The sequence below is a fragment of the Zea mays genome, chromosome 6 (assembly GCF_902167145.1).
Source record: "Zea mays cultivar B73 chromosome 6, Zm-B73-REFERENCE-NAM-5.0, whole genome shotgun sequence".
Classification (NCBI taxonomy): domain Eukaryota; kingdom Viridiplantae; phylum Streptophyta; class Magnoliopsida; order Poales; family Poaceae; genus Zea; species Zea mays.
In genome coordinates this window covers 166,945,419-166,951,418 of record NC_050101.1, presented here as the reverse complement: position 1 = coordinate 166,951,418, position 6,000 = coordinate 166,945,419, and positions in this window count along the sequence as shown.

Genomic DNA, 6,000 nt, shown 5'->3' with positions numbered 1-6,000 from the left:
TTCCGATCGTTCGTTCGTTCGATCATTCGATCGTTCATCGTTCGTTCATAGTTCCTATTCATCATTCATCGTTCGTTCATAGTCCATATCCATCGTTCTTCCAGATAATCTTTGTCCTGTCGTTATGCTGCCGAAATTCCGATCGTTCGTTCGTCCGGTCATTCGATCGTTCGTCTATTCGTTCATAGTTCATATTCATCGTTCGTTCATCGTCACTATTCATCGTTCATCGTTCGTTCATACTAACTATTCACCATTACTATTCACCATCACTATTCACCGTTACTATTCATCATCGTTACTATTCACTATTACTATTCATCGATAATATCTGTGTCACCCTTTTCGTTGTCACTATTCATCGATCATCCGATCACCCCAAATTTCAACTACTCATCCTTCATGTTGTCCAGTCCACCTAAGACCAGCCAGACCAATATTTCAGTCATACGAACTCCGGTGACTGTGATTTTCCTTCCAGTGGGAACTTCCCATCTGGTCACGCATCCTAGGTTTCTCCAAGTTGAGCACGCTTAACTTTGAGATTCCTTTGAACCAGGCTTCCAAACTCCGATTCCAATAATTCTTGTATCTAAATTCTTATCGAATTATTCCCTATCCAACCATGTCATCCCTTAAGCATGGTTCATGTTCCAGAAAACTCTCAAAATACTCTTGTCCCATATTCTGCCTATAACTCTCATGTTCATACTAAGTCAGATGATTCATTTGTCATTATTCTCACCAACAATGAACTTCACTGTATACACCACATACACTCAGCTATAAATACACCCAGCTACCCTCTCCCTCTCCACACACACTCAACACCCTCAGCCAAGGCAAACACCCCACCCACTCAGTTACTCCGCTCTGCAGGCTACACGCATAGTGTCGCTTCGCCTCCAGTCCACCCTCCTGGTAAGCACCTCCGCTCCACCACCAGTAATATCACAACACCGCATGACACAGATTCTACTCAAGACTCTACCCATCCATATATCGCTATTCTGACCACTATACTAAATATTTGTTGGTATACTTGCTTGTTTGTATGTTTGCTTATTCATGTTGCATAGTTATCGGAGCGTTCGTGCCATCTCATGGAGGCCAGATCTGCAAGTCTACGCCAGGCGGTGGAGCCAGAAGCCAGTTCCGCGAGCTCTCCTTCCCCCTTCGCCGGATAAGCACGGCAAGCTCACTGGATCCCTTTGATGCATAAATTACCTATGATTTTTCAACCACAACCCTCAGCCTGTTATTTTATGCATGATATGATTTTGAGACAAGTTATTATGGCCACCCAAGCCGCTTGCGGCAATAAATCCTTAATATATTTGTTACAAATGATTTGAGAAAAGTGTGAGTTTTTCAAAAGAAAATGCTTTTCAAAATGTGTATGATGAAGGGTTTTCACCCTTATCACCTTTGAGTAGGGATGATCAGGGACTCCCTGGTTTAGGGGAGGGCCTAAGGTGAAGGCTCAGCTGGTTTAGGCGTGAGCAGAAGGATTGTCCCCTCATATAAGGACCGGTTTGTCATCTTTCGCTACCTGTACTCATGATAAGTACAACCACTCGAGGTTGTGTGGGCAGTCACTCAATCTAAACTCATACGGTCCAACCCTAGGGTTATGAAGGCTGGGGAGCACCGAGAGGATAAGGAGGGGGAATGTTTTGTCCGGTTTAGACATGGTGGTGGCCTGACTCCTTCCGGTATAACTGTTAAGGTTGGGACGTGCGGGGAAAGAAAGAGATTTGGATTCGGATCTCATTGATCATGAGATCGCAGAGCCGGACTAGTGGGTAAAGTGTACACCTTTGCGCAGAGTTTGAAAACCTATTCGAATAGTCTGTGTCCACAGGAATGGACGAGTCTAGTGTGGTATGACAATTAGTGTTTTGTTTTAAAAAAAGAGCTGCGTTTGAGAAAAGTGGTTTTTAAAAGGTCCGACGATTGAGCCGTGAGCTATGGTGGACGGGAAGTCCAGTAGCTGTTTTTGAAAATGAAAACCAGTGGGAAGCTGCTGAGATACCTAGATGGTTTAGTCCAGGGGATTTTGTTCTATACTGAAAAACTTCCTGCTCCTTTTGGAGAGGATGCGTTTTGCAAAATACAAAATGTTTTTCAAAACAACCCTGCATAAAATATTGTTGTTTCTGCAAAAGTATCCTGAGCTCCACATATTTCATGCATTATATCTGATTTTCCCCATTCCACGGGTGAAGGTGGGCTGGTGAGTACGTTTGTACTCACCCTTGCTTATTTGTTGTTTTTTCAGAAAAAGAAGATCGGGTAAGAGTTACGACTGCTCCCAACCTTGCTTGTGGCTGTTGGACCGCTGATTTGCTTCGTTGCGTATATCGGGCTGCTTCAGCCCCACTCTGATGATATGTCCCAAGTTGTGGACCAACTCTTAAAGTTGTTCGCCACCTTTATAGGTTTGTCTCGTTTAAGAAGATCTGGAATCATCTGATGTATAAATGTGTTTACTAGCCTCCTGGGACTAGTAATTGCATCACATGCATTTGAGTCCCAGAGGATTGGGGACGCTTCATCAACTATCTTGGCCAAGGGGTCAAGTACCCCCTCATCCTGCCCCTGCTCTTCGGACTAGGACCCTGATGTCCCGACCCCAGGTACCGACGGCGCCAGCCCACTCGGGGGCTGGCTCGACGACCCCTAGCCCAACCTCAGATCCGGGCTAAGGCCAAGGCGGGCCGCCATGTCGTCGTCCTCATCATCATCGTCGTCATCGTCATCGCCAGGCGTCTCCGGCGATGGCTCCCTCGGGAGCCCGTCCCTCTCCTGCCTCCATCGGCGCCTCTCCAAGGCGTCCCGAGCCCGCATCCGCTCGCGAGCCCAAGCCTTTTTCGCGTCCTTCTTCTCCTTCTTCTTCTCCGCAGCGACCCTCCGCGCGGCTCGGTCCACCGCGTCCTCCGGGACCAGTGGCAAGGAAGGCTTGTAACACCCCAACTCCTAGAGACGAACGGAAATCCCGACTGTGAGAATCAAGGGCAACCCGACACAAGAAAGGAGAAGGAGCAGACACTCACCAGGGACACGCACCCACGCTCGGGCTGACACAAGAAAGGAGAAGGAGCGGACACTCACCAGGGACACGCACCCACGCTCGGGACGCATCAAGGGCTGGGTAAGGGCGCCGACGTCCAGCCTCCCTACCGTGCCCGCTACCCGCCTGCGGAGGTCATCGGTGGAGAGGGAGACCGAGGACATCTGCGAACCCTCCAAGTCGACCCCCGTCATCATCTCCGAAAGAGGCAACCGCCGCTCTGCCAAGGGAAGCACCCTCCGGCGATGGATGGCGGCAACCACCCCCGCGGCGGTAAGCCCCCCCATCTCGTAGCTCCTGCAAGGCCTCCAGAAGGGGCTGGAGTTTTTCCTGTTTCTCGCGTGCGGCCCCATAGCGCCAGTTGCTGCCGGCGACAGTCACCACTCGTTGAGAAAACGACGGGAGCCTCCCATCGTCATTCCGGAGGTAAAACCACCGGCGCTGCCACCCCTTGTTCGAAGACACAAGGATGGCAGGGATGTACTGTTGCGCGCGCGCCTGCCTCAACTGGAGGATGCAGCCACCGGTCCGCACCGCCATGCGGACCTTCCTTACCCCCGTCGTCAAGGAAAAAAGCTCTGCGGAGAAGAGATGGATCCACAGATCCCAGTGGGGGTCAATCCCCAAAAAGCCTTCGCAAACCGCCGCGAAGATGGCCGCTTGCGCAATGGAGTTGGGGTTGAGGTTGTGCAACTCCACCCCGTAGTAATGCAGGAGCGCCCACATGAAACAGCTTGCTGGCACCCTGAACCCTCGCTCATGGAAGGAGACGAAACTCAGCACATACCCCGGCGGCGGGGTCGGGTCAGCCCCACTCGGAGGGACCATCCACTCCGGCTGCGGGTCACCGGAGAGGGGACGGAGCAAACCATCGGCGACAAGGGCCTCCAGATCATCCGCCGTGACGGTGGAGAAAGGCCACGGGTCGCGCAGCGGAACGACGGTTACCCGGTCGGCCATCGCCAAATGAAGGGGGTGGCAGCGGAGTGGACAAGGTGCGCGGTTTTCTTTCTCTCGCTATTCCCTTAGGTTGCGGAAACCAAAGCAGGAGGCGAGCAGCAGAGTAAAGAACCACCACCGGACCCTCTTCCGGGTATATAAAGGCCCGGGCAAGACCCGTTCAACACTTCGCCCGAACCCGCCGCGAAATTCAAACTCGAAGGCGAAACGCCGGTTCCTCGAGCGACTCGCATAATGGCTGCCCCGCGAACCACCCGTCCCATCGCATTAACTTCGCGGCAGGGCAAGCGACACCTTTGGCAGGAGAAGCGGGCGACGTTTCACCTCCGCCATGATGACCATGTCAAAAAGGTGCGCCATATCGTTTAAATTCGTCCCCTTTTCTTCTTCCCCTTTCTCTCTCTTGCTACAGGGACCGGGAAAGGGGATATTTCGAAAGGGATCCTTCTCCGCGAAGGAAGCGGGCCCCGAGCCCTCCTACTGATCAGGGGTTCGAAGGCTGGCCCCTCGGAAGGTTTCGACAGCCGCCACAGAGCACTCGGGCTTCAGGCTCATTACTGATCAGAGGTTCGAAGGCTGGCCCCTCTGAAGGGTTCGACAGCCGCCTCAGAGCACTTGGGCTCTGCGCCCACTACTGATCAGGGGTTCGAAGGCTGGCCCCTCGAAGGGTTCGACAGCCGCCCTAGAGCACGCAGAGCGAGGGATGACTCTGGGTACGTCTGATACATGGCTGAGGCTCGGGCTACGCTCCCGAGGTACCCTTGGACATTTCCGAGACCAGCAGGAGCGATTTTGTAACGGAGTCCCATCAGAGGGATGCATCGAGCCCTCGGACCCTATCGAACGGGACCGGGTCCGGCAAATCACCTGCAGGTACTTTTGGAGCGCGCCTCTGGGCCACTAGCCGACCCTTATCGAACGGGGCACGGGCGTCCACTCGGATCACCCGTTAGCAACTCACTGGAAACACCATGTTCGTCGCCCTCCGAGGGCAACATGGCGCTTTCCCCTCTCCTCCTTGCGGAAAGGCGACGAAAGGGCGTATGATAAAAGCCGAGTCAGTCCTTGATCGTCCTCTCGCTCTGTGCGGAGGATCGGGGGCTGCTCTCGCAAATCCGGCTCTGGCAAAACCGTTGACAGCGTCAACAAACCAGCCTGAAAACTCGGAACCTGACCATGCACCCGGACTACGATCAGATCGCATGAGGGAACAACCAGACCGGCCAAGGCATCACGAAAGGCATTAAGACCTCAGAGGAGTCAAACCACTCCTCTAAGGCCTCGGGGGCTACACCCGGCGGGTGCGCTCGCGCGCACCCACCGGAACAAAAATATAACCGAGAAAGACCGGTCCCCTTGCAAAAAAGTGCGACAAAGCCTCCAAGCGAGTACCAACACTCCCTTTGAGGCTCCGGGGCTACTGTCGGGTACCATAATTAGGGGTACCCCCAAGACTCCTAAACTCGGCTGGTAATCACCATCAGCGCAAACTGCAGAGACTGATGGGCGCAATTCAGGTCAAGGCTTCGTCTACTCAAGGGACGCAATCTCGCCTCACCCGAGCCCAGCCTCGGGCGGGAACTGTAGTCCCAGACGAATTCACGCCTCGCCCGAGGGCCTCCTCAGCAACGGGCGCACCCTCGACTCGCCCGAAGCCCAGCTCGGACAGGCTTCATTGTGAAGCAACCTTGGCCAAGTCGCCTCACCAACCGACCGTATCGCAGGCGCATTCAATGCGAGGATCGCCTGATGTCTTATCCTGACACGCGTGCCTCAGTCGGCAGGGTCAAAGTGACCGCAGTCACTTTGCCCTCCCACTGACTGATCTGACAGAAAAGCAGCACCTCTCGCCCCTCTCCGACTGCTGTGCCACCCGCCAGGGTGAGGCTGACAGCAGTCAAGTCCAGCCCCAGGCGCCACAGGAAGCTCCGCCTCGCCCGACCCCAGGGCTCGGCCTCAACCTCGAC